The sequence below is a fragment of the Bactrocera tryoni genome, chromosome 3 (genome assembly GCF_016617805.1).
Source record: "Bactrocera tryoni isolate S06 chromosome 3, CSIRO_BtryS06_freeze2, whole genome shotgun sequence".
NCBI classification, from domain to species: Eukaryota; Metazoa; Arthropoda; class Insecta; order Diptera; family Tephritidae; genus Bactrocera; species Bactrocera tryoni.
Window position 1 is genome coordinate 58,726,397 of NC_052501.1, and position 27,847 is coordinate 58,754,243.

Here is a 27,847-nt window from a genome sequence, read left to right on the forward strand (position 1 = left end):
TCTTTTTTTCCGTGGCTTGTTTAGACTGCCTTGGTTTCGCGGCTTCTTGCCGATTTCAAGCATAATGACAAGATGATCGCTATGTATGTATAAGTCGCACACTTTCGAACGTGCAAATCGAGCCAGTGAGTTGCTGGCGAACGTAATATCTATAATCGATCCGATCGATCCATTCTTCTCGAAGGTATTTTCACCTCCCGTATTAAGCAGCACAGCATCTAGTAAGGCGAACGTTTTGAGCAGAGCATTACTCCGCCTGTTTATCTTCCTACTACCCCATTCGATTGCCCACGCGTTATAGTCGTCTGCTATCACATTTTGTGTAGTAGTAAGGGTGTCCTGGACTAATTCATAGGGCATCTGTTCATAAATACCTTTTTCATTTCCAGGAGTATCTCGCCTTTTGCCGTCTTTCTCATGCGCGACACTTCCTCTCCAAGTTCTTTGAGGGCATCCTCCTTCTTGACAGCTCTAAGTATGTCGCTGTACGACATGTTTCCAGCGCGTGAGATTATAATTGCGTCCGGTTTCGGACGTGAGACATTAACAGCCTTCTTCTTCGTGTTTGGCGTTTTGCGCTTCACCTGAATTCAATCATTTTCTTTTTCATCCCCTTTCCTTCCTTTTGTAGGAATGTCGCCTTCATTCCTTTTGCTAGCAGTGGGCCTCTTTTGCATTTCTTCTTGAATTGCTTTTTTCTTTGGTGGAGTCTTGCGCGCTAGTTGCTCATCCTCGCGAGGCCTTTTCGGTGTTGAATCCACCCCTGCGTGTCTTATAAGGACATTTCGTTTGGTTGCTTTGATTTTGTTTTTGTACTCGCTTTGGGCGCGTTCGTTGAGCTTCGTCACAGAAATTAACAGATCTGATTGTTGATCGATCGTTGAGGCAGTTAGCCTCTTGATCATATCTCCCAGCTGAGACATAATGTCCCCTTCTGGTAGCGTAAGTTCCTCTCGAGGCGTGCTGTCTTGCAGCGCTGGTGGTGACGATCTCGCTCTTTCAGGCCTTTCCACGGTGAGCCCCTGTTTCGGTGATCGCATGAGTCTTGGTGCGCGTTTAAAGGGATCAGCTTCGACGCAAGGACCACTAAAGGTCGGCGTTCTCCTGGACGGTTCCGATTCTGCGATCCTACTGCCAGGGCTTTGAGTGCCGTTGCTCGACAAGCATTCATGTACACTGCTACTATTGCTTTTGGTATCTTTTATCAAATAATTCTCCATATGCTAATTTCATCCAGCGCATCGTGTGTAGAAGGACGAGCCGAAATAGACAGAAACGGGTGTACCCTCGGAAACCATGCTCCTACCCCAGTTCCCTGAGGCCTGTCCTTCGCTTTACCAGTCCCGAAAAACACAGACGGACCGGCGCTGGCCCGGGGCAACGCAGGCTACTACTCCTGCGCCCAATGCACACTCCCTGACCAGGGACTGAAGTGGCTGTTTACTGATACACCACGCGGCTAACACCTCGGCAGAACAAGCTCACATCACCCTTTACATCCCACCAGCGGAGACATCGCTGTCAAGATATCCAGAGACTCCCAGTGCGCCGGGCCGTTCGGATATCCGCGACCTGCCGACCCCCCGGTAGCTTAGAGTGCGTGCGCCTGTACGCACTGGGGGATGCGTCTCCAGTGCCGACCGGATCAGTAGCACCGACCACCCAAGCGGTCGATTATAGCGATATCGCGGTGGTACAGCCCTCACCTCCAGCCAAGTGACTGAAACAGGTTACTCTATTGGTCGCCGGACGGAGCAGTCTCCCCGTAACGGTCCTGAGTCAACCGATGTGGCCCTGCACCGAATCGATCCGAGGGCTTAAATTTCGATACTACGACCGCTGGTCGGCACAAGAAACGCCGCCCCCAATACTGTGGCAAACAGTGTTTAAAACTCATTAAAGATTTTATCAAACTTTACCACTGGTGGAGGGAAATGAAAATACCTTCACTGAGCTGAGAACTATTTCATTCTGGTTTTTATTTAGTATTTTCCTTGCTTATATACAAATTTTAAAACTATCTTAAATAACTAAATATTATATATGTGTATGTGGGTATGTTTGTATGTACTGCAGCGTATTGTTTATTGTTTATGGGGTTGTTTTCAAGTGTACAATTTAATACATATGTGAGTGTGTGTGATGTTATCTCCCCTGCCAACCACGGCTACCCACTTGTGTCAAATATTTCAATACAACTACACACTTTTTCTCTATGCACTAACACCAACGCACATTTTCGGGTTATTTTTTGTGTACCTAAATGCGATGAAAAAAAGTTTGTTTCATTTTTTGATTTATTTGAATGAGTGCGAAGGAGAAAACATAATTGTCAATAGTGACAAAAGAAAATCCCAAAAAGGGTAATAAAAAACGATTGAAAGACGCATGTCATTCGTGATCGTACCATCGTCAAGAAGGCTCGTACAACAAGGAGGTAAGTAAGTGGATTTTATGTGATTTTTTTTAAATAATTTGCAAATAATTACTTCATTTGTTTTTATAGCATTGGAAACCAGAACTGAATTGTAAATAGCAGCAGCAGCAATATCATCAGAAGCAGCAAATATCAATTGTTAAGTAAGTATGTGAAAAAAGTGTGTGTTGTATGAAATTAGATTGTGCAGTCCAATATACAAGTATATACACCCAACTCCTTTTTTACACGGTAGATACGTTCCTCAGAAATCCGTGTAAAAAAAGAGGCGTTTTCTATAGAAAAATGGGGGATACGTTCTATGTCATCCGAAAACCGTGTAAGATTAAATAAAGAACAATATTTACTTCGAAAAACCGTGTAAAAAATGTTGAAAACTATAAAAATTTAGATATGCATACAAATGCTCATATGGCATTTTATTGAGCACTAAAACTTAAAATACATAATTCATATAGGTGAAAAATTGGTATATTAAGCAAAAAACAAAAGAAATCTGTTAATCCAGAACTAAGAACAGAAAAATTAGAATAGAAATGAGGAAAACATATTTACATTGCTACATAACACTGTCCAACAGCATTTTGGGAACAGAATAGCGACCCTATAATTCTGAAAGGGTATGTTGAGTAGATCATTTTTGTAGAACAAACTTATGGTCCAGCACGTCTGAGTTTTTTTTACAGTGGGTCAACGTTCTCATTTTATACTATATGAAAAAACTCTTGTAAGTTAATGTCTGAGAGAATTTTTATGGTCAGAGTTGTATTGTGGAATTGTATGAGGATTATTTTTGCGGAAGATCTTAACCCTCTAACTGGTTTCTTTATGGGACAATTTGACCCTTTTTTTGAGAAAATTAAAAAATATCCTTTAAAAAAGGACATTTAAGGATTAAAATATTCTACGACAATGTTTGGAGGAAAATTTAAGTGGGGGTCACCAAAGACACCATTGTTGTAAATAAAGCTCTTTACGATTGATAAAAAAATTACACGCCAACATATACAAAGTAGGTGAAAACGTCGTCAAGTTCGGCCGGGCCAAACACTGAGTTCTCGCATCTAGTCAGCTGTGAATTACAAATCGGGTGTGATAAAATTAAGCATAATTGACTTACTAAGCAGTACATATCGGGTAAGATTTTTACTAAAATTAATATAAAAAAGAACAATTAAAGCTTAAATAAGCATGGCGGAGTCTGTTTGCAAATTTTTTAATTTGTGGACATTTTACGCACCTTCAAAGCAGAAGAAAGATATTTCCTACAATTGAAGAATCATATTTTCTTTTCTTTGAATTACGATTTTTATGTAAAGCTTGGATACCAAAAACTGTATGTACTACTTGCGAAAGTGGTCTTTCGACCTGGTACAAAGGCGGTACTAAGGCGCTGCCATTTTCTGCGCCTATTGTATGGATTGAACCCGAAAATCACAAATCAGAAACATGCTATTTTTGCGTAAATTACAAATTTGGTAGAAGCCAAAGGCACTACGCGATAATGACATACGAAGCAACAAATAATGTCATTTTACCGGAAGTGCTTTCTTTGTAAATAGGATTCACGTGCTACCAGCAGCCATTATCATATTAAATATTTCGAAGAACGCAAAGAAAATATTATTGGTAACTTAAATGTAATCCATGAATCTCTTGTCCCAAAAGATAAGGTCATACTTCCACCGCTGCATATTAAGTTGGGCGTGGTGAAAAATTTTATTAAAAGCTTAAATACACAAGGATATGCTTTCAAACGCATTTAAACAATTTTCTCCAGATTATCTGCAGCAAAATTAAAAGAAGGTAAAATACGAGTTTAAGAAATAACTACCTTTTCTAGGAATGCTCGTTGGACCCGATATAAGAAAATTATTACAGGATGAAGAATTTTATGGTCATCTGTCGGATATGCAAAAGACAGCATTTGACTTTATGCAGCTGGTTATATCAGAATTCCTTGGAAACTCAAAAGCACAAAACTATGCAGAAAATATTGAAAGCATGCTAATCGGTTTTAACAATATTGGCGTTAAGATGTCACTAAAGCTGCATTTTCTGCACTCTCATCTCAATTTTTTTAAAGAAAACCTTGGGGCGGTTTCAGATGAACACGGTGAAAGGTTTAATCAGGATATAAAGGTATTGGAAAGATTCAAAGGGAAATCCCAAAGTGTAATGCTTGTTGAATACGTTTGGGGCTTGTACAGAAACCTTGACACATCGGAACATTCACGTCAAGCTAAATACAGGAAAGCATATTAAGTTTAATCTTTAATCCCTTGTCCTACTACTGCTGAAGCAAAAAAATAAATATGTACACCACTATTAAAACAAAATTATAATTTTTTTATCAATCGTAAAGAGCTTTATTTACAACAATGGTGTCTTTCGTGACCCCCACTTAAATTTTCCTCCAAACATTGTCGTAGAATATTTTAATCCTTAAATGTCCTTTTTTAAAGGATATTTTTTGATTTTCTCGAAAAAAAGGCCAAATTGACCCATAAAGAAACCAGTTAGAGGGTTAAGATCTTCCATAAAAATAATCCTCATACAATTCCACAATACAACTCTGACCATAAGAATTCTCTCAGACATTTACTTACAACAATTTTTTCATATTATACTATATTCCCTTCGACCAAAAAATGAAAACTTTGACCCACTGTAAAAAAAAAACTCAGACGTCCTGGACCATAAGTTTGTTCTACAAAAATGATCTACTCAACAGACACTTTCAGAAATATGTCGCTATTCTGTTCCATTCAAAAAGTCTTCATTTGTTGGACAGTGTAATTATTCGTCGCTACTTGATAACAAGCACAATTGTTTGCGACGAACTGGACTAAAGTCGGTATCATCGCTGGAGATATCCATTTCAGCAATGTAAATATCATGCGAACAAAATGTGTAGGTAAGAGTTATCGAATAAAGGGATTTCCCAGTTACTACTATGTATGTTCATTTCAGCAATGGTGCTAAATGTGGTAAAAACAAACATAATTACAAGACAGTGATTTAAAAACCGTAGTAGATTAAAAATTTTTTACACAAAAAAAATTTTTCTCAACCGTGTAACTTCAAATCCGTGTCAAAAGAAACGGTGTAAAAAAAAATTGGATGTATGTACATACATAAGTATGTATTTTATGCGTTTAAGGCGGCCTGCGCAATCCAATATAATATGTAAAAATAAATGTTTGTTTTATATTTTTAATGATCAAATAATATTTATCTTTTCTTTCAGATGTTATTTAATTTTTATTTAATTAATCTTTGATTTCAGAGTAAATTCTATTTGTATTTAATATATTTTATTTTTTCCAGATAATATTAATTGTTTTATTCACTGCCCACTCGACTTACCACTTTTGCCAAATTGTGTGTATCTTAAAATAAAACCTCCGGTTTCAATTTCGAAAATTTATTTACAATACTCGTATAACTCCGTTTTATATTTAGCTTCACACTGTTATTTTAGTTACAATATAAATCCGCTTTCTAAGGCCGTATATAGAATGCGTTGCAATATAACTCCGCTTTATACCCAGCTTCACACAGTTGGTTTATACTTTAGAGGTAGGTTTGGAACTGGATGTAAATATAAAACTGGAGATCACTAGCGGTGCGTGGCGAAAGAGCGATGTATATTCAACGACGGACGAGTCTGAACTGCGTTGTGTATAAGCTGACCCTTGTTCAGTGGAGTGGTGTGGTGTGTGTTTGAGTATGTGGATCCTGCGCTCGCGCGAGTGTGGGTGGTGTTGATGTGGAGTGTGGTGATGTCGAGGTGAGTGTGGTGAGTGTACGTGTTAGAGATGGGTGTAGGAGTGGTGTGGGGCAGGCGACTAAGGCTCATTTAGCCTTCCTTGTCTCCCTAGGCGAATATTTCAGCCTAGAATCCTCTGAAGTTGCTGGAGAGTGGCTACGACGCTGCTGAGGCCTGAGGTGCGGTGCGGACGCGGTCGTTGTTGCTGGCGTCGTGCTGACGCCCCATTATGTGCCCGCCGGGCACGGGGTGATGATGGCCCTATGGTTCGACGGGACCGTGCATCCCGGCTTAATGGCGGCCGTCGTACTGCGCCGCGGTTGCGGCCGGCAGGAGGTTGGCTGGTGTCGTTCCGAGTTGTACGGTGCAACATGGTGTGATGTGGGCGCATACAGATTGCCCGACGTACATTCGTGGGTTTGGTGGATAGGCGTCAGGCAATTGAGACAATGGCCGTGCGCTTGCACCACCAACTGGGGCAGCCGCTTGGCGTGGCACATTGACAGCCGAACGAGTGGTTGGTGTCAGCGCTGCTGGCATGTCTGCATCCATATTGATCTGTTTGGAAGAGTGTTATTTCAATTAGAATTTGGTTGCATATAGAACATTTGAGCATGGCTGCCAAGTTATGCGGCATGAGTGGGTCGTTAGATTAATCGACTTCTTTTGTGTGTTATTTTGAATACATACTATACTATATGTATATACATAGTATGTATTTATATAAATTTTTATTTTATTTTGTTTTTATATTCGGTTTATTATAGCGGTTTATCGGCGATCGGTAAGAAGCATAGTTTGACGAGCGGTCTTGTTAGCTTTCCGGATTGCGTACGGAGATCGACTACGAGAATATGACCGTCGGAGCCTGGATAAGACTTCTCTGTGCGGCCCAGCCGCCATTCGGTAGGTGGCAGGCAATCCTCGTGAATCAGGACACAATCTCCAACTTTTGGCGCATTCTCTGTATTTTTCCATCGGTACCTCTTGTGGAGGTCCTTTATATAGTATTCTTTCCATCGGCTACTGAAATTATGATGGGAAATTTTAATTCTTTCCCATCTATTTAATAAGGATAGCGACTCCACGCCTGGCTCGGGTGTGGCCAGAATGGGTGCTCCTTTTAGGAAATGCCTTGGAGTTAGGGCTGTGAAGTCGGAGGGATCTTGCGATAGTACTGTGAGCGGCCGTAAGTTGAGAACGGCTTCAATTTTAGCTAATAATGTCGTGAATTCTTCATAGATAAATTTATAGCTGCCGGCTAGCTTCTTGAAATGAGATTGGAAGCTCTTTACAGCTGATTCCCATAAACCACCCATATGAGGATCGCTTGGAGGTATAAATTGCCAATTGATACCTTGAGGTGCATTTAAGAAATCCACAAACTGTTTTTCTGTGGCTCGTTGGGCACCTATGAATGTTTTGCCATTAGCGCTCATGATTTTGGATGGGAAGCCACGTCGAGCGACGAAGCGAGCAAATCCCGCGAGAAAAGCCTCCGTCGTCAGATTAGTACACAGCTCAAGGTGTACTGCCTTTGTCGTGAAACATACAAAGACAGCCACATAGCCTTTCATGAGAGTGGGAGATCTTAGCATGGACGCCTTTATTTGAAAAGGCCCAGCAAAATCGACACCTGTGGTCGTGAAATGCAGAGCGAAATTGCAGCGTTCAGGTGGAAGAGCTGCCATAATCTGAGTTCGTATTTTTTGCTTATGCATAGTGCACATCTTGCACATGAAAATGCATTTTTTGATCTGGGCTTAAGACGGGGAATATAATACTCTTCGCGTACCATATGTTGCATGAGGCGCTGTTCGGCGTGTAACATTAAGATATGGATGTAATTCAGGAGTAATGTGGCAAAAGGAGACTTCTCAGGTATTATGATGGGGTGGCGTTCGTTGTAAGTCAGGCTTGAATTAGCGAGCCGACCATTGGCACGAAGCAGACCTTTCGTGTCTAAAAATGGGTTTAGTACTAAGAGTAAGCTCTTTTTGTCAGTTGGCTTCGATTCTCTTAGTAACGATATGTCGCGACTGAAGTAGCGCGTTTGGGTTGAGGCGATAAGCGCGACCTTTGCCTTTTGTAAGTCCTGGTGCGTCAATGTATCGCAAGGGGTGTGAGTTACTCCTTTAACTTAAAGTTTAAGTTACTCTATGAATTTGAGCATATATGCGACTACTCTGAGGGCTCGGGGGAACGATGAAAATCGTTCAAGGGTTTCATTATCATCTACGATTGTATGATAGGTGTCGATTTTTCGACTTTCTGAGGCGATTATGTTGCGCATTGTCGATTGTGGCCAAGAATCTGTGGATTCGGTTAACCATCGGGGGCCATTCCACCAGAGCGTGGTGGTGGTAAGATCCAGGGGTTTGCACCCTCTTGTACCTAGATCAGCAGGATTGTTGGCACTGGCTACGTGCCGCCATGTGGCTGCTCCTACTAGGTCAAGTATTTGAGAGGTTCGATTAGAAATATATGTTTTCCACGAGTGTGGTGGCTTTTCTACCCAGGCTAGAACGATTTCGGAATCGGACCATAGAAATAATTTGCATTTGGTCATGTTCATGTGGGTCTGCACTATGGAAACCAGCTTTGCTAGTAGCAGAGCGCCACAGAGTTCAAGTCGTTGTAGACTTATCGTTTTTAGAGCTGCTACTTTTGCTTTTGCACGCACATAGATCGTGGCACAATATGCCTTTTCAGAGACATCGCAGAAGCCGTGTAGTTCCACTTTGTATTCGGGGGAATAGTTTATCCACCGTGGAATTTGCATCTGCGAGATGTCTTTTAGATTATTAGCAAACTGGGACCACTTTTCTAAGCGAAGAGGTTTCACTTGTTCGTCCCAGTTTGTTCCGTCTAGCCATAATCCCTAAATCAGGATTTTCGCTTGTATAATAATTGGCGCAAGCCATCCTGCGGGGTCAAAAAGTTTTTCCATTGAGGATATAATTTGCCTCTTTGTTATGGCGGATAATGCGGTTATGGACTCTGTCGTTTATGAGAACTGGTCCGATGTCGCATTCCATTGGATGCCCAGTGTTTTTGTTATACTTTCCTTTTCAAATATAAGGAAATTAGTATCCAATTTGTTATCGTTTGGTACATTTTTTAAGATACTTGGGTGATTAGCTGTGATCTTTTTTAGAGGAAACCCTGCGGTGTTAAGACTTGTGTTGCCAGAGGAAACTCTGACTTTGTGTCTTCTGCCAGTTCGTGGAGTGTACGAATGGCGAGGTATGGGACACAGTTTACGCCAAAGGTAACTGTTTTTAATTTAAAGTCGCGTAATGGACTATTGGGAAATTTTCGGAAAATAATTCGTTGAAAATCTTGATCATCTTTATGTACGACTATTTGTCGATACATTTTTTCAACATCCCCATTGAAAACATATTTGTATATACGGCAATTTAATATGAGGAGCATTAAATCTGGTTGGAGTGTGGGGCCCGTGAATAGAATATCATTGAGGAAATTCCCCGAGCTAGTGCATCTGGAGGCATTAAAGACAACTCTAACTTTTGTTGTTTTTTTTTGTCAGGCTTTACTACTTTTATGACTTTTTCGCATGGGCTTGCTTCCTCCATGTGATCTAATGTGATCTTCTATATCTATGTGATCTTCTAAGACACCATCATAATGTTGTTTGAGCTCACCTTTTCTGAGTAGGTTTTTTCCATACTTAGAAACTGCTGTATTGCAGAGGTTCGAGAGTGACCTAAGGCGAGTGTGTCTGGAAATTGTTGTTTTCGCGGTAGTCGTACGACATACCGACCATTATCTGATCTAGTAGTTGTGGCTTTGTAAAAGTCTTCACAATACTGATCTTCTGGTGTTGTACTTGAAATGGGGGGGAGTTCTTCTAACTCCCAAAATTTTCTCAATTGTGAATTGAGGTACTCGTTTGAGATTTCCTCAACTTGAGTTGTCATTGTTGTAACTGGTTCCGCAACTAGTCCACTTAGGACCCAACCGAAAATGGTATTTTGCGCCAGAAGTGTTTTCGAAATTTTTTCAACACCTTCTATTATAATTTGAGATATAAGGTCGCTGCCTAATAGAAGGTCTATTTGAGCGGGGGTGTTGCAGTTGGGATCTGCTAGCTTTAGGTGTGTAACCTTTTGCCAATGCTTCCTATTTATATGACAGCTTGGAAGCATGTTCGTGAGTTGCGGTAAGACTATAGCTTCTGCTTGAATGCGCTTATCCGCTTGGGGGGGAATTAGGGTAATGGGGCAGATTTTATTTGAGTTTTGTACTACTCTACCGCCCATTCCCGTAATTTCATAATTGGCATGTTTTGTTGGTGGTTTTAGCCTATTTTGTGCCCTAGACGCTATGAATGATCGTTGTGATCCTTGGTCTATTAGGGCTCTCAATTTGAAAAGTTCTCCTCGGTGTTCGATGGAGATAACTGTTGTGGGTAGTAGTACCCTACTTTGATTCTCGCTGTGTAGCGTTTGAGTTTTTAAAGCCTTTGTCTCTTGGCAAATTTCGGGATTTTGTGTTTCGGGAGTTGCGGTTGCAACTATACCCGTGGCTCTTTTGGAGAAAGCGCTACTTTGTGGTGTGCTGGGAAAGTTATTGAAATGCAAATTCTGACCGTTTTTTTATCTACCCTTTCCGCGATTTCATATTGGGTAGTTAAGAAATCTTTCATTTGTCGCCACGTTGGGCATTCTCTTCGTGATGAGAGCGATTGCTCCCACAGAAGCAAAGATTTTTCCGGTAATGCCGCGGAGCATGTATTTACCAGTATGGGGTCCCAGTTGTCTGTGGGAATATTTTGTGTCGCTAGAACCGATAAACAATTTGAAACAGTGGATTCTAGTTTCATGAATTCTTCACTGGTTTCTCTTTGAATTTTAGACAAGTTCATAAGTATCGTTACTTGCTGGTCAACTAATATTCTCTCATTTTCATATTTCTGTCTTAACCCATTTACAACCATTGTACTCGCTTGTGTACAGAAAATCAGTCAAGTTTAGGCATGTGGCGTAACTCAATGCTAAGTATTTGCGCACAAATTTTTGATCATATGCGTAGTTATATTCCTAGAAACAACAAAACAAAAAAAAACTTTCGCTTCACGCGAATTCATAACGGCACTTTTTGTGGCGTCAACTTCTGTGCGGTTTTTTCATATTATGTGATTTTGTGTCTTAGTCATTATTTTGCTGTTGATGAGCTATTATCTGTGAATTGTTAGTTTTAAAATTGTGTGTTGTGTGAGATAAGACTAAAGAGATCAATTTTACAAAAAAAAACCCATTTGAAAAACCTATTCTTATTTGAGGTATGTGCCTTTTAAAAGTTGTGTACCCGCTTAGGTACAATGGCAAAATGTGTAGGTGAAATAAAAAATTGTATCTTTTGGTTTGGATGGCTATTTCCACTTCGTGTTTTTATGGAAAGAGATATAAACAACTTTCACAGGCTTTAGCTGACATCGCGGATGATGATGTGGCAGATGACGTCGATATCGTTATGATTCCTCCTGATGTCGATGTCAATACTGACGAAGAGGAAGGTGATGAAGATAACATAAATGAAATAAACTTGCCTGGCGACGTTGCTGGATGCGTTGATGTATTCAATAACAGCATAAACTTTGACAGCGAAGATGAAATACCGCTTGCCCAGCTACAAAGAATGGGTGCTGAAATACGTTCTGTAAGCCCTATTTGGAACAACGAAGCATGCAACTTGACAATGGATTCGACTACTATATATATAGAAAATAAGATGAAAATGAAAATGGATTTGGATGGTAGAAGTCCCGTTGAGGTATTTGAGACACTGTTTGATAAAGCCGTAGGAGCAACGAGAGAAAATAGAACTAAAAAATGTCCTTTGAATCCAAAAAAATATTTCCAAAAACAAGCAAGAGGATATTTCAAGATCAAATACGACCACAATAATAAAATATTGTCTGCCATAAACGAATCAGGTGGATTTGCGAGCTATGTGGTACTGCTTTGTGTGTGGAACGCGACTGTTTTAAAATAGCCCACTCATAAATATTTTATACACTTTTGACCATTGTACTCGTGTGGGTACAGCAAAATTTTCGTATATGTAAGAATGTATCTCTGCGATGGTATAAATCAATAAAAAACTGAAAATTTTAAATAAACTTATTTTTTGACTCTTTGGTTGTAAATGGGTTAAAGCTGCCCAAGCTAAATTGAAATTTTCGTCATTAAGAGCGGACTGTTTTATTATTGCGCCTGCTTGACCTTTTGTTTTGTATCGGAGGTGATACAATTTTTGCGCTTGTGATAATTTAGGATGGTTTATGTACACGGCCGTAAACATGTGCCGGAAGGACGGCCATTGTTCATAACCTCCGTGAAATATTTCTGTATCACATGCTGGCACTTTAAGGTGAATGCCGGAACTCGCCTCTTGGCTTTGAATTGGAGGCAGCTCTACTCTCGGTTGTGGAGTAGATGCATTTGCTTTTATTAATCTCAATTGATCGGAGATCATAGCTCTCGTTTCCACGTACTGGTCTAAGCAGTTTTCGTATTTGGAGCAAGCCGAGGATTTAAAATTTTCCGGAAAATTTGATTCGTCAGATTCTAGAATTGCGTCATACGCAGCTTGAAGACGTGTCCAGAAATTGTCTAGATTTTCTTTTTTGATTTCTAGTACCGATTCAGAATTGTCCTGAATCGGTGAAGATGAAAATCGAGTGCAGTATCGAATTAAACTGTAACTCTCAGCAATAAACTTAGTATATGAAATATCTTTAATTTTTTTTTGCCTTGTAGCACCTTGCTTTGAGTGTGTCGCTTCAGCAGGTGTACATGGACTCTTTTCTTCAGAAATCATTTTTTGTACTGTAATCACTTGTTGTACGGTATCGATTTAGATTCCTTAGAATCTCCGTTCATTTAGATAATAAGTAAAAATTGAAAATATGAGAAAGAAAAATTTCTCTCAGTGTATATCTGTTAACAATAAATACGTTTGAATCTTTAAGATAAGCGGTTTGTATGTTTGTTGTCTACACAACGTATAGAATAACGAACGCGTGTTTCGTTTTCCTTATTGTATTTTTGTTGTATACGCAATGTACGAACTAACGAGCTAGTGTTTCGTTTTCTTTATTCCTAATAGTTGTGCTATTAGTTTGTTTTGTTTTTTTTTCTATTTTATTTATTGCTTTCGCACTCGTTAGTTCATACTTGCGTATACGGGCGATAATAAGGAAAGAGAAAAGGGTTAATGACCTTTGTATTTAAAAAGATTTTTTTCCGTTTGCAATCCTGCTTGCTTGTGCTTTAGCAAGAACAAGAGGTATTGCTTGAAATATGCCGATTTGGACCAGTGATCTGCAGTGAATGAGTTAAACACAACTTTGAGCCACTTGCGAAAAATTGAGTATGAAGCAAGCAAATTATTCACGGAATGAGTATAAGTGTGAATACTGCTCACTTACAATTATGAGAGAGAGAGTTTTGGCTTGTGAGCTGCTTAGCTTGTATGAAGCATAAGTATATTCACAAGTGTTTGCTTATGAGCTCACAATACTTATGAATCTTTGCTTAGGATTCTCTGACATTCATGAATACAAAACACTTGTGAATATACGAAGAAGCTCAATTGTGCGCAAGCCACTTGAGCCGTGACGATATGAACCAAAGGCTAAGAAATCCATTACGAAATTAGTAAGAGTTACTATTATAGTATTGTATAACAACAAGGATTTTGTAACTGGTTCTAATAATGACTAGATATAATGAAATAAAAAAACTGGATTTTCATATTTTGTGTTAATTTTCTCTATTATTAAAAAAAATCACATATACATACATACTTACATTATTATGTTATCACTTATAATATTACATTTTATTTTATAAAATGATAATTCAGTTCCTTTCAATGGAATTAAAATTAAAAATAAAAATCACGTCAGTTTAATGGTATAAAAATTACATGAATTATTATCAAAAAACTAAATAACAAACTTCAGTTAATTTCGGTAAAAAATAAAAATAATAAGCATAAAATTTACTTCAAGATTTATGTACATACATAAGATTCAACTCCAAAGATACAAGTATATATTATAAGTATAGCTTATAAATATATATTAAGATTGAGGTATTGCACAAAATTACTTCTCAATATCATTGTATATTTTTGTTTTTTAAGTTTCTAAGGTCTTATTGCCATATTAGTTAGTCTTAAATATTGAATTCAGGAATATTATTTTATCTACGGTTTTGGGTGCAAGTCGATTTCTTTTATCAGTTATTAAATTGCCTGCCAAGGAAAATACACGTTCAGACGCCGCACTACTTGCAGGTATAGTTAATATTTTAAGTGCAAGTTTTGATATGCTTGGAAAGTTAGCTTTATGTTGCTTCCACCATTGAATTGCGTCAAAGTCGTTATCAAATTGTATTCTTTCTGTAAAATATCGATCTATCTCATCTTCGATACGTTCCTGCGCGCCCATGTTTGAAATATTTGGAAAAAAGAAGTTCAGGTCATTTGCAGGTGAAGACGTATTTGATGTTGAAGTAATTGGTGAAGATGGAATTTGTGATAAGAAACAAAGAAGTTTCAGTTTTGTAGTTTTTACGAAGTCAATAAACTCACCCGTTCCTTTTAAAACCCCTCCGCGTAGGTATAAACTTCAGGGACTCATCTACCTAAGCTCTTCATTTTCTAAAATGTAAGATAAAGCTTTGCATTTAGGCTTAAGAAATAATTGAATAAAAGGATAAGAAACAAATAAGTTTCAGTTTTGTAGTTTTTACGAAGTCAATAGACTCACTCGTTCCTTTTAAAACCCCTCCGCGTAGGTATAAACTTCAGGGACTCATCTACCTACATATGCTCTCCAATTTCTAGAATGTAAGATAAAGCTTAAGAAAATAATTCAATAAAAGGATAATAAACAAAGAAGTTTCAGTTTTGACGTCACTACAATCGCGCGTTTCGTTCCTTTTAAAACCCCTCCGCGTAGGTATAAAATATATTTTGAATAGGCACGGAATTTGTGAATGTATTCATGAATAAACAATGAGCCACTTATTAGTGAATGTATTCATGAGCCTTTCAACTCATCTAATGGTAAGCAACGAATAGCTCAAACAATTGTATACAGAGAAGCAAGCCAAGCCAAGTGTGAGCGATAAGTGATTGTGAGACATATTCACACTCATTATTACACAAGCAAGCCATGTGATTGTGAGAAGATAATATTTTTAGTGAGAGCAAGTGTGAGTGAATATTGGGGGTGATTCATGAATATGAGAGTGTATTCATAAGCCAAGTATTCACTGCAGATCACTGATTTGGACTTTGGATATATGTGAGAACAATTAGAAATACCAACACGTATGTTTGTGCTGGTTTTGTCTTTTATTATTATTATTATTTTTTTTGTTTGATTTGACCGTATATTTTCTTTTTGTTAATAAGTTAAAATATTTTTAATTGCAATTACCGCTCCGGTTAGTCTCTCTAAATTTTGAATTTAATTCCCGAAAGTTTTAAATAGTTTTAATTTAAATGTAGGAAATACCGTCATAAGCAAATCGTATGCCGTATGTCTGTATGTATGATTTTACAGTACGAATGACGCGGGAGAAGAAAATTGGTTAGATGCAGGTATGCACTCTAAGTACACATGAGAAGTTACATATGTATGTAATTTTGCAGAAATTTATTTTATTTTTTATACATACATATGTACATATGTGTGTATGTTGTTTTCCAACTTTGGTTGGTACTTATATGTCAATATATGTATAAATAAATATAAAATATGAATATAAGTATTTGCATATGTGTATGTTGTATTTTATTATTTTTATTTTTTCTTTTACTGATCGAATTTGTCCAAGCTTACTATTTGCGCAATCCTGCTTATACTTTTGGAGTAAAAGGGGTATTGCCGGAAAACGGGGTCAAGTGTATACTTGTATTTTTTTTATTTTTAATTTGTGTGTTTGGATACACAAGGGTAAGCGTAAATAGGGCCTTTTGTATTAGATATGTATATGTCAGTATATATATAATTATATTATAGTATATACTGTTCATACAAATATGTGGATGTACAAATATATATAGCGTACCAAACTGTTCTTCGGTTTCCCGGAAATTAACCGTAAGTTGAGACAGTTTGGCAGCAACCGTTCTTTTAAAATGTTAACCGACTTGAATACAGTTTTTATGTATATAAACTGAATCTGTTAACCAACATACAAATATGAAAATATAATTTTTAAATAAAAAGTGGAGTCGATACAACTCACTTTGAGCCGCTTCAATGGGCTAAGGGATGTTTCTGCAGATAAAGGTGGGGGGGCATATGTCGATGCCTGTGATCCGTTTTTTATGTTTTTTTGGTTTTCGAACTGCTTCTTGTTGTGTTGTTGCCAATGATGGTTTCCTTTCCTCTTTTTTTATGTTTTTTATTTATTATTTATTATTAAATTTTGTTCTTTTTGTTTAAATTAATTTTTTGTTGTTTTCGCGCCCGTTTTGATATTTGTGCCACTTTTATTTGTCGCGCCTGGTTTTTGGTGGATTTTTTTTTTGTTTTATTTTCTTTTAACTTTTGGCCTTTGCCACACAATCTTTTATGAGTTTAGTTTTGTTGTTTTGCTAATTGCACGTTAGGGGTTTTTGCACAAGTTTTAGAATATTGCATATTTATATTTATTTATATGTTGCACACGCTATATTTTGTGTTTCACATGCGATTTAAAATTTTTGTATTGGCATAAAATATTTTTTTTTTTTGATTTTGATATAACGGTACACACAACCGTTTCGTGTTTTCCGTTCTCAACAGTTTTTTTTTTTTTGTATGTATGTATATATTTGTCACTGCGCTTTTATTTTGCACAAATTTTGTAAGTTAAGAATATATTTAATGCCACAGAATTTCAGAATTTCATTTTCTTTGTTTTTTTTTTCAATAGTGCCGTTCTTTGCGGCTCGAAGGACCAATGTTTTATTCCCTGCCCACTCGATTTACCACTTTTGCCAAATTGTGTGTATCTTAAAACAAAACCTCCGGTTTCAATTTCGAAAATTTATTTACAATACTCATATAACTCCGTTTTATATTTACCTTCACACTGTTATTTTAGTTACAATATAAATCCGCCTTCTAAGGCCGTATATAGAATGCGCTGCAATATAACTCCGCTTCATACCCAGCTTCACACAGTTGGTTTACACTTTAGAGGTAGGTTTGGAACTGGATGTAAATATAAAACTGGAGATCACTAGCGGTGCGTGGCGAAAGAGCGATGTATATTCAACGACGGACGAGTCTGAACTGCGTTGTGTATAAGCTGACCCTTGTTCAGTGGAGTGGTGTGGTGTGTGTTTGAGTATGTGGATCCTTTTTTTTTTTGTTTTTTTTTTTTTTGTTTTTTTTTTTTTATAGTAGGGGGAAGCATCGAAAGCCGGAGTGCGGAACTTTAATCCGCTACACCTAACCTACTCCCAACTCATGGCTCTCCCACGGAACCACCGATTAAGTAGTACTTCGTAGGAGGGACAGGACATTTAAGTCTCCTCTATTGTGCGGACTGACGGACGCCTAATTTGTTCAAAAAGTCTCAGTTTTGTCATTATGGATGCTGACGCTTCACTGACAGCTTTCCAATTATCAGTCGACTGACACATGAGTGTCGTTAAATTATCGACCATAAAACCACCACCGAGTGTGGTTTTTAATTTTTCCCTTGTATTTGAAAATCGAGGGCAATAAAATAGTACATGCTCAGAGTCTTCTATATGCTCTGTACATGTCGGACAGTTCGGACTAATGTCATTGTGGAATCTGAAAAGGTAGCTTCTAAAGCACCCATGTCCACTAAGTATTTGAGTCAGATAAAAGTCTAGGTCTCCATGTCGTCTGTCTATCCACGAGTGGATGTCCGGTATCAGTCGGTGGGTCCAACGCCCTTTAGATGAGGAATTCCACCGCTCCTGCCATATTTTAATGCTTTTGTTCCTCTCCTCTGTCTTTGCCGATACTGTTTTAGGCGCTGATAGATGATATAAACGCTCGAGTTCATCTCCCTGGATGTCAGTGGGCGGTATGCTGGCTAATACTTTAGCAGCGTCGGTTGATGTTGTCCGGAAAGCACTTATTACTCGAATTGCAGAAAGCCTATGCACGGCAATTATTCGTTTAGCATACGCTTTTATATCCATTGCCTGTATCCATACTGGTGCTGCGTACAGTATTACGGAGCTCATTGCTTTCGCTAGTAAGAAGCGCCGGCTGGAACGGACACAGCCTGTATTGGTCATCATTCTCGATAGAGCATTGTAAATTTTGTTTGCTTTACTGTAGGAATACTCCAGGTGTTCTTTAAATTTTAATTTAGAATCTAATATTACTCCCAGATACTTCAGCTGCGGCTGCGAGGTTATCTCGCACTCCCCTATGGTGACCTCTATTTGTTCTTCTACCTTCCTGGTGCTTATGAGCAAAACTTCAGTTTTTTGCTCCGCCAGTTCCAGACTCATAGAAGAGAACCAATGCCGTAGACCATTTAAGCACTCATTGCATTTGTTTCTTAGGTCGGCTAATTGTTTGGCCACTGCTACCACCATGAGATCGTCCGCATACGCTATTAGCTTCACGTCTGTTGGTTGCTGTCTTTTTAGCACCCCGTCATACATGAGGTTCCATAATAGTGGGCCTAACACTGACCCTTGAGGTACTCCACTCGAGATAGAGTAACTCTTGGTACCTTCGTCTGTATCAAAAAGCAGCCTTCTGTTTTTAAAATAGCTCAATATAATGTTTATGAGGTATTCAGGGGCGCGTATTTCATCCAGGGCTTTGATTATGTGTGCCCATTTTGCCGAGTTGAACGCATTCTTGACATCCAGGGTAATCAGCGCGCAGTACTTTTTTGTGCCACCTTTCCATCTTCTGCCACTTACTGCACATTTCGCAGTATCAACGACTTCTCGTAGTGCGTCAATCGTGGATCTCTTTTTTATAAAGATCCTGCGCTCGCGCGTGTGTGGGTGGTGTTGATGTGGAGTGTGGTGATGTCGAGGTGAGTGTGGTGAGTGTACGTGTTAGAGATGGGTGTAGGTGTGGTGTAAGGCAGGCGACTAAGGCTCATTTAGCCATTAATCTTTTCTTTCAGATATTATTATCATTTTATAAAATGAATCTTGTTTTCTTTAGATATTATTTATTTTCAGGTATTAAAAACCTTCATTTTATTTTCAGGTATTTGTCTTTTATAATCTTTTTTCACTCTTTTATTTTCAGCCATTAATAATCCTTTTCTTTAATTAATCATTTTTAAGATGAAATTATTTTTTTCATTAAATATATTTTTATTTATACAATGTTAGCATTAATATATTTAATTACAATAAATTACAATTTTATGTAAATATTTGTTAAAAATAATAAAATTAATAATTTAAACATTAAAAATTTTCTTTGAAATTTTAAGAAATTTTTAAAGTAGGAATCAAAAAATGTAACCCTGCATCAGCTGTTTAAAATACAACCCTGCATCAACCCTGTATTTATACAATGTTAGCATTAATATATTTAATTACAATAAATTACAATTTTATGTAAATATTTATTAAAAATAATAAAATTAATAATTTAAACATTAAAATGTTTTCTTTGAAATTTTAAGAAATTTTTAAAGTAGGAATCAAAAAATGTAACCCTGCATCAGCTGTTTAAAATACAACCCTGCATCAGCCGTCGATTGGGGATATTAAAGCAGGACGATATACTATTTTATATGACACTGCTGAATGAGCGCAACAAACATATATGATCACATGTATACGTACGTGAGTGGGTAGAATCTTCACGAGGCCTATGGCAAACTACACATGTTTACCCACATGTTACCCATTGATTATCTTGGTTTTTACCCGCTCATGGTTGACAGGGTCTTCTGTAAATTTATGACTTGTGTCCCCATGCATTTTTATTACTATTAGATGTGCATTGCATGTAAATGCATTATGTACATATATATGAATGTATGTATATTAATATATAAATAGATATTTATATTTAGTAGAATTCCGGCTTTGCTGATAAGTAAGCATATTCAATGATATTTGAACATATTGCCGAGGCAAAGAAATGATTATTGAAAATTAGTGGACTGTATAAGAATATTTATATGTATGATACTTAAACTAAACTTTCTTAAATTTAGTCCTTTTGCGCTTGTAATATCGATGCATCCATTTCGTCACTTTTGTGCCCAATATTGCTGCAGTCGTTGGTGTGCATCTACTTCGTCTATCACCAATCCAACGTTGAGGTCCTTTCCGTTTGGTTGTGGTTGTAAAATTATTCGAGTCATGATCAGCTTGATTCTGCATTTTAGCGAGCTATAATTGTTGGCTGCTTTCCATAATTTATGACATCTTTTCCTTTTTTGGTAAGTTTAGGATTTGGCTCAACTAAAAAATCCTTTCTCTTTCTCGGTAATTGTGTTAGTTTGTATGTTAACTGAACTTCCTCTTCCTTCTTACACGATTCAGCATTATTTTCTAAAATGTGTTCGATATCTTCGGCTTCGTCCTCATCTTCTAACGATTTCGTCTGGACTTCACTTTCCCATATTTCTCCAAAGTGTGAGCCTACCGGAATAGATATGAGATTCTGAGATTCCTCAGTTTTTGAAGGTTTATGAAGTTCTTCAAGTGTTTCTTCTTCAATTTCAACTTCATTTTCGTTTTTGTTTTCCTCTTTTACTTCTGCTGTTTCTTCCTCAGCAGAAGATAGATATATGCATGATAGATAAAAGATTGGAACTTTTGTACATTTTAAATCCGAGTCAAAACGGTACAAAATTTCAGGTTCTTCTTCTATTGTAAAATCATCAAACAGGACATCACGCTGAAAAGAACTATAACTAATTTCGGGCTCTCCTTCTTGTAATCTCGCTTTAGAAAGTGTGAGATTTTGGAAACACTCCGCCGTTATTTCAAGATACAAATTTTCAACTTCAAGAAAAATGTTTGAAAAGTATTCCTCTTGAAAATGAAGATTCCAAGACTCAAATCAAATGTATCTGATTTGTATTTATTTGTCATGTCAGACTTTGTTGGAAAAGTGTTGGACTTGTGCAACACAGTTTCGGATAAATCCGCTTGGGCATCAAGAATTTTGTTCATGTTTATACTCATGATATTTTCCGCAACACTTTTCTTATTTGTGTAACTGCTGGTATTCTCCAAAGAAATCGTTTCAGGTATATTGATTTGGTCGCCTAGTTGACCTTGCTGTGCCTCGACTCACAGCCGCTGAATATTTCTTGGATAGCAGTTAGATCACTGCGTTAAGTCTCTGCTAAAACGGCTTATGTGATCAGTTTAATATGCGGGAATATACACCCGTCTTACAATTTAATTTTGCCTGTATTTTTTATAATAGCAGGGCTTCTTTAAATTTGGCTGAGCTCTTTTTATACTCTCGCAACAATGTTGCTAAGGAGAGTATTATAGTTTTGTTCACATAACGGTTGTTTGTAAGTCCTAAAACTAAAAGAGTCAGATATAGGGTTATATATACCAAAGTGATCAGGGTGACGAGTAGAGTCGAAATCCGGATGTCTGTCTGTCCGTCCGTCCGTCTGTCCGTCAGTCCGTCCGTGCAAGCTGTAACTTGAGTAAAAATTGAGATATCATGATGAAACTCGGTACACGTATTTCTTGGCTCCATAAGAAGGTTAAGTTCGAAGATGGGCAAAATCGGCCACGCCCACAAAATGGCGAAAACCGAAAACCTATAAAGTGTCATAACTAAGCCATAAATAAAGATATTAAAGTGAAATTTGGCACAAGGGATCGCATTTGGGAGGGGCATATTTGGACGTAATTTTTTTGGAAAAGTGGGCGTGGCCCCGCCCCCTACTAAGTTTTTTGTACGTATCTCGGAAACTACTATAGCTATGTCAACCAAACTCTACAGAGTCGTTTTCATCAGGCATCTCCATACACAGTTCAAACAGGGAAGAAATCGGATAATAACCACGCCCACCTCCCATACAAAGGTTATGTTGAAAATCACTAAAAGTGCGTTAACCGACTAACAAAAAACATCAGAAACACTAAATTTTACGGAAGAAATGGCAGAAGGAAGCTGCACCCAGGCTTTTTTTAAAAATTGAAAATGGGCTTGGCCTCGCCCACTTATGGACCCAAAACCATATAACAGGATCTACTAGACCGATTTCAATGAAATTCGGTATATAATATTTTCTTAACACCCTGATGACATGTACGAAATATGGGTGAAATCGGTTCACAACCACGCCTTCTTCCAATATAACGCTATTTTGAATTCCATCTGATGCCTTTTCTGTATAATACGAGTATATACATTAGGAACCAATGATGATAGCGGAATAAAACTTTACAAAAATACGGTATTTGAAAAATATGTAAATGACGTATAATGAAATCTCGATTATCACTTTATCATGCGAGAGTATAAAATGTTCGGTGACACCCGAACTTAGCCCTTCCTTACTTGTTTTTTGTTTACCTAAATGCGATGAAAAAAAGTTTCTTTCATCTCTTGATTTATTTGAATGAGTGCGAAGGAGAAAACATAATTGTCAATAGTGACAAAAGAAAATCCCAAAAAGGGTAATAAAAAAACGATTGAAAGACGCATGTTATTCGTGATCGTACCATCGGAAAGGAGGCTCGTACAACAAGAAGGTAAGTGAATGATTTTTTTAAATAATTTGCAAATAATTACTTTATTTGTTTTTAAAGCCTTGGAATTGCAGCAATATCATCAGAAGCAGCAAATATAAATTGTTAAGTAAGTATGTGAGAAAAAGTGTGTGTTGTTTGAAATTGGATTGCGCAGTTCAATATAATACCCAAAAATAATTACATATGTACATAAGTATGTATTTTATGCGTTTAAGGAGGCCTGCACAATCCAATATAATATGTGAAAACAAATGTTTGCTTTATATTTTAAATAATCAGATAATATTATTCTTTTATTTCAGATATTATTACGATTTTTATTTAATTGTTCTTTCTTTTCAGATTTTATCACTATTTTTATTTAATTAATCTTTGCTTTCAGAGTAAATCCTATTTGTATTTAATATATTTTATTCTTTCAGATAATATTAATCTTTTTTTCAGATATTATTATCATTTTATACAATTAATTTTTCTTCAATGTAATTATTATCTATTTTCAGGTATTAACAATCTTTATTTTATTTTCAGGTATTTATGTTTTATAATATTTTTCCACTCTTTTATTTACAGGTTGTAATAATTCTTTTCTTTAATTAATCTTTTTTTAGATATTAATTATTTTTTTAAATTAAATATATTTTTATTTATATATAAATTATAATAAATTTTATGTAAAAATGTAAAAAAATAAAATAAAAATTTTAAAAATTAAAAAGTTTTCTTTGAAATTTGAAAAGTAGGAATTAAAAAATGCAATTCTGCATCAGCTGTTTAAAATGCAACCCTGTATCAGCTATTTAAAAATAGAAAATGCAACCCTGCATCAGCCGTCGAGTGGGGATATTAGAACAGGACAGATATACTTTTTATATGACACTGCTGAATGAGCGCAACAAAGATGTATGATCACATGTGTACGTACGTGACTGGGTAAAATTGTCGCTCGGCCTATGTTAAAGTACACATGATTACCCTATGGATTACCCACTGATTATCTGGTTTTTTACCCGCTCATGGTTGGCAGGGCCGCTTGTGACAAATATTCCAATACAACTACACATTTTTTCTCTATCCCTTTCAGACCTTCAATACACAATTGTGCGGGTAAGACTAAAAATATGTTAAAATTTTTTTTCGCTTTACTACGTGTTAAGACCCGAAAGCAGTGATTGTTCCATTTATTTCTAACGGTTCTTTTTAACGGTTGCTTTGCTTTTTTGTATATATTTGCAAAGTTTTGAAGTGTTCAGGCGTGTTGTCAAGAATGGGAAAAGGTAAATTGAAATAAATTTTGTGCAGTGTTTTAGTTTCGTGATGTTTTGCAAAAATGTGTATTGAAAAATATTAAATAAATTATATATTGTCTTATTGTAAAAAATTATAATTAAATCAAGTGTTTTGAACAAGTTTAAAAAAGGACCACACAATTGTGCGCTTCAGGCTTTGAGCTCGCATTTTCATTTACCCGCACAATTGTGTCATTCCAGGTCATTTCAATTTTAATCTTGATGAGGACGTGCTTCAAGTTCTCCAAATATTGGAAAATTCCGATGCTGACTTTAGTTCTGATTACTCAAATGATGATGCGCTCTGGGAACAACCAAATAGGCAAATGGGCGGTTCATCCGAAGTTGGAGTGGTACAAAGGTGATGCAAAAAAGAACGCAAGCACATTAATGTACCATGTCCTCAAATCGTGAAGCGTTACAAGGCTAAAATGGGCGGAGTCGACGCAGCTGATCAGTCAATGGAATACTACAGAATTTTTATAAAAACGAAGAAATGGGCTGTAAAAACAACTTTTCATTTGATTGAAATGGCAGTATGCAATGCATGGAGAGAGTACAGAGCCGATGCACTAAAGGCGGGCATGCGAAACAAGAATATTAAAGACCTATTTAAGTTTAAATCTGAGCTCGGCGAAGTATTGGCCAAATTCACTGAAAGGCCAATTAATCCACCTGTTCCGTATTGCACATCAACAGCAGAGCCAGCTGCGAAAAGAAACAGACCCCTGAATCCTCCCGTTGATGTACGTACTGATCGGTATGATCACTGGCCAGAGGCAATGGATATGACAACACCACGGATGTGCCGCGTGAAAGAATGTACAAGCAGAACAAGAATAAAATGCTCCAAATGCGATGTATTTCTTTGCCTAACCAAAAATAAAATCTGTTTTCAGGAGTACCACACAAAAAAATGATCGCTTTCAATCAATGTACGTGAATATTATTTTTAAATACATTCCATCAATATAAAATCAAAACCCTTTGCGATGACACCGCTACTATCAAACACTTACTCACACTCTGTCCGATGCTTCAGTTCCTGAGATATGGTTTTTGGTCCATAAGGGGGCGAGGCCACGCCCATTTTCAATTTAAAAAAAAAGCCTGGGTGCAGCTTCCTTCTGCAATTCCTTCCGTAAAATTTAGTGTTTCTGACGTTTTTTGTTAGTCCGTCAACGCACTTTTAGTGATTTTCAACATAACCTTTGTATGGGAGGTGGGCGTGGTTATTATCCGATTTCTTCCCTGTTTGAACTGTGTATGGAGATGCCTGATGAAAACGACTCTGTAGAGTTTGGTTGACATAGCTATAGTAGTTTCCGAGATACGTACAAAAACTTAGTAGGGGGCGGGGCCACGCCCACTTTTCCAAAAAAATTACGTCCAAATATGCCCCTCCCAAATGCGATCCCTTGTGCCAAATTTCACTTTAATATCTTTATTTATGGCTTAGTTATGACACTTTATAGGTTTTCGGTTTCCGCCATTTTGTGGGCGTGGCAGTGGGCCGATTTTGCCCATCTTCAACTTTTTATGGAGCCAAGGAATACGTGTCCAAGTTTCATCTGATATCTCAATTTTTACTCAAGTTCAGCTTGCACGGACGGACGGACGGACAGACGGACGGACGGACAGACAGACATCCGGATTTCGACTCTACTCGTCACCCTGATCACTTTGGTATATATAACCCTATATCTGACTCTTTTAGTTTTAGGACTTACAAACAACCGTTATGTGAACAAAACTATAATACTCTCCTTAGCAACATTGTTGCGAGAGTATAAAAACGATTAACCACCGAAAGGGGTTAACACCAGACACTTCAGAACAAAAAAGTCCTTTCCTAGAAGATTCTACATTTAGTTTATCTAATTATAAACTAAAATTAAAAATCAAAACGCTAATACATAAATTAGGCTTGTATAGACAATAAATTAAAATAAAAATGTTGTATAATTCAAGTAAAGTCACGCGGATGTTATTTGTTTGTTATATGGGGGCTACATCAAGTTTTCACCAAATTTTTATCGATTTTAAGCACAAAGATAGGGTAAATTTTTGAATAGCATCGCTCGACTTCAGGGTTAAAATGGGTATGTACAGATAGATATATGTATGTATAGTTGCCGCAGATTATTGTTTTTGAGATATTTGCATTTAAAGTTTAAAAATTCGACTATTTAAAATGCGTGATTCTTCGATTTATAATGAACTTTACCTTAAAATTTTTACTTTTGTATCCACTAACACTTCACAAATTCGGTTCTATATATTAGTTTTGTATTCCTCCTCTATTCGTACATACCCATTTTAACCCCGAAATAGGGAAATGCTATTATAAATCCCAGCCCAAAGATATCCTGTTATCAGTAAAACACGCTCTCTCATTTTCATAGAGACAACTCACATGTTGGTCGATATATGCGGTATAAAGTCACCCAGAAGTTCGAAAATCGTTGGGTTGGGTATATGAGAGCTAAAGGAAGTATTGAAACGATTCAACCCATATTTGACACACAGACATGTCATTGGAAGGAAGGAAAATATTATTCCTGAATTTCAATTATACATATATCTCACATATAGACCGATATTTTCTTTCAAAATTCAACTATATATACTTGAAGTCCACATATTCGGTACCTAGGTGCTTGAACAGTTTTGGTTGGAATTTTTTAACGACAAATTTTAACCCGCTGTGTACTGGAAAGTGAAAGAATCAAATCGAAGTTAAAATTGTGTTATATGGGAAGTAAGCGTGGTTGTATTCCGATTTTGCCCATTTTCGCACTGTGACATTGGAATATGAGTATTGTTGTTGTTGTTTTAGTGGCTTAGGAAATATGTTTGTTCATTAAACTTATCAGAGTGCTCTTTAAATTTTTTTCCCCACGGGTATTCCTTGCAATCCTTGCACTTTATAGGTTTTCAGTTAATGGCATTTTGTGGGCGTGGCAGTGTTGTATTACGTCCGTCTACGAGCTCGTAATTTATTTTTTACTAAGAAACGCGCATACCATATTTCATCAAGATATCTAATTTTTACTTAAGTTACAGCTTGCACGGATGGACGGACAGACAAACAGACAGTTACCCGGATTTCAACTCGTCTCGTCGTCCTGATAATTTATATATATGTACATAACAATATCGTGATAGATTCACGATTAAATTTAGATGGTAAGTATAGGGTTTTTCAATACGGCATTGCAAAAGTAGACCGATAGAACAACGTGAAACGATATTCGTTTTAACACGAAATTCGGAGTCAGTGGCCTCAACTTTAAGAGCGGAGTTTTCAATAAGAGCGCTACAAGTTTTTTTTAAATAAAACAAAAACGGCTTGGGATATACATGAAACTCTTTATTCCTGTGTGTTTAAATGAGTAAAGCATTCACCCCCTCTGCCCGGTAAAACTGGCGCTTCCTAATACAACAGCGCAATTCAACACAGCTGATGACACTACAACACAACTCACCACACCTGTACCCTACCCACTAAACAAAAAGGATGGACAACAGAATAGAACACATAATTCGAGGCATCAGCGCTACGTCAAGTCATCGATCCATCGGTAACCACCGGGCTACATTCGAAAA

General features: G+C 37.2%; 1 pseudogene; it reads left to right on the forward strand.

Moving 5' to 3' along the window:
• The first annotated feature begins 3,963 nt into the window (after positions 1–3,963).
• Positions 3,964–4,708, forward strand: LOC120770708 (annotated as a pseudogene).
• The last annotated feature ends 23,139 nt before the right edge of the window (positions 4,709–27,847 follow it).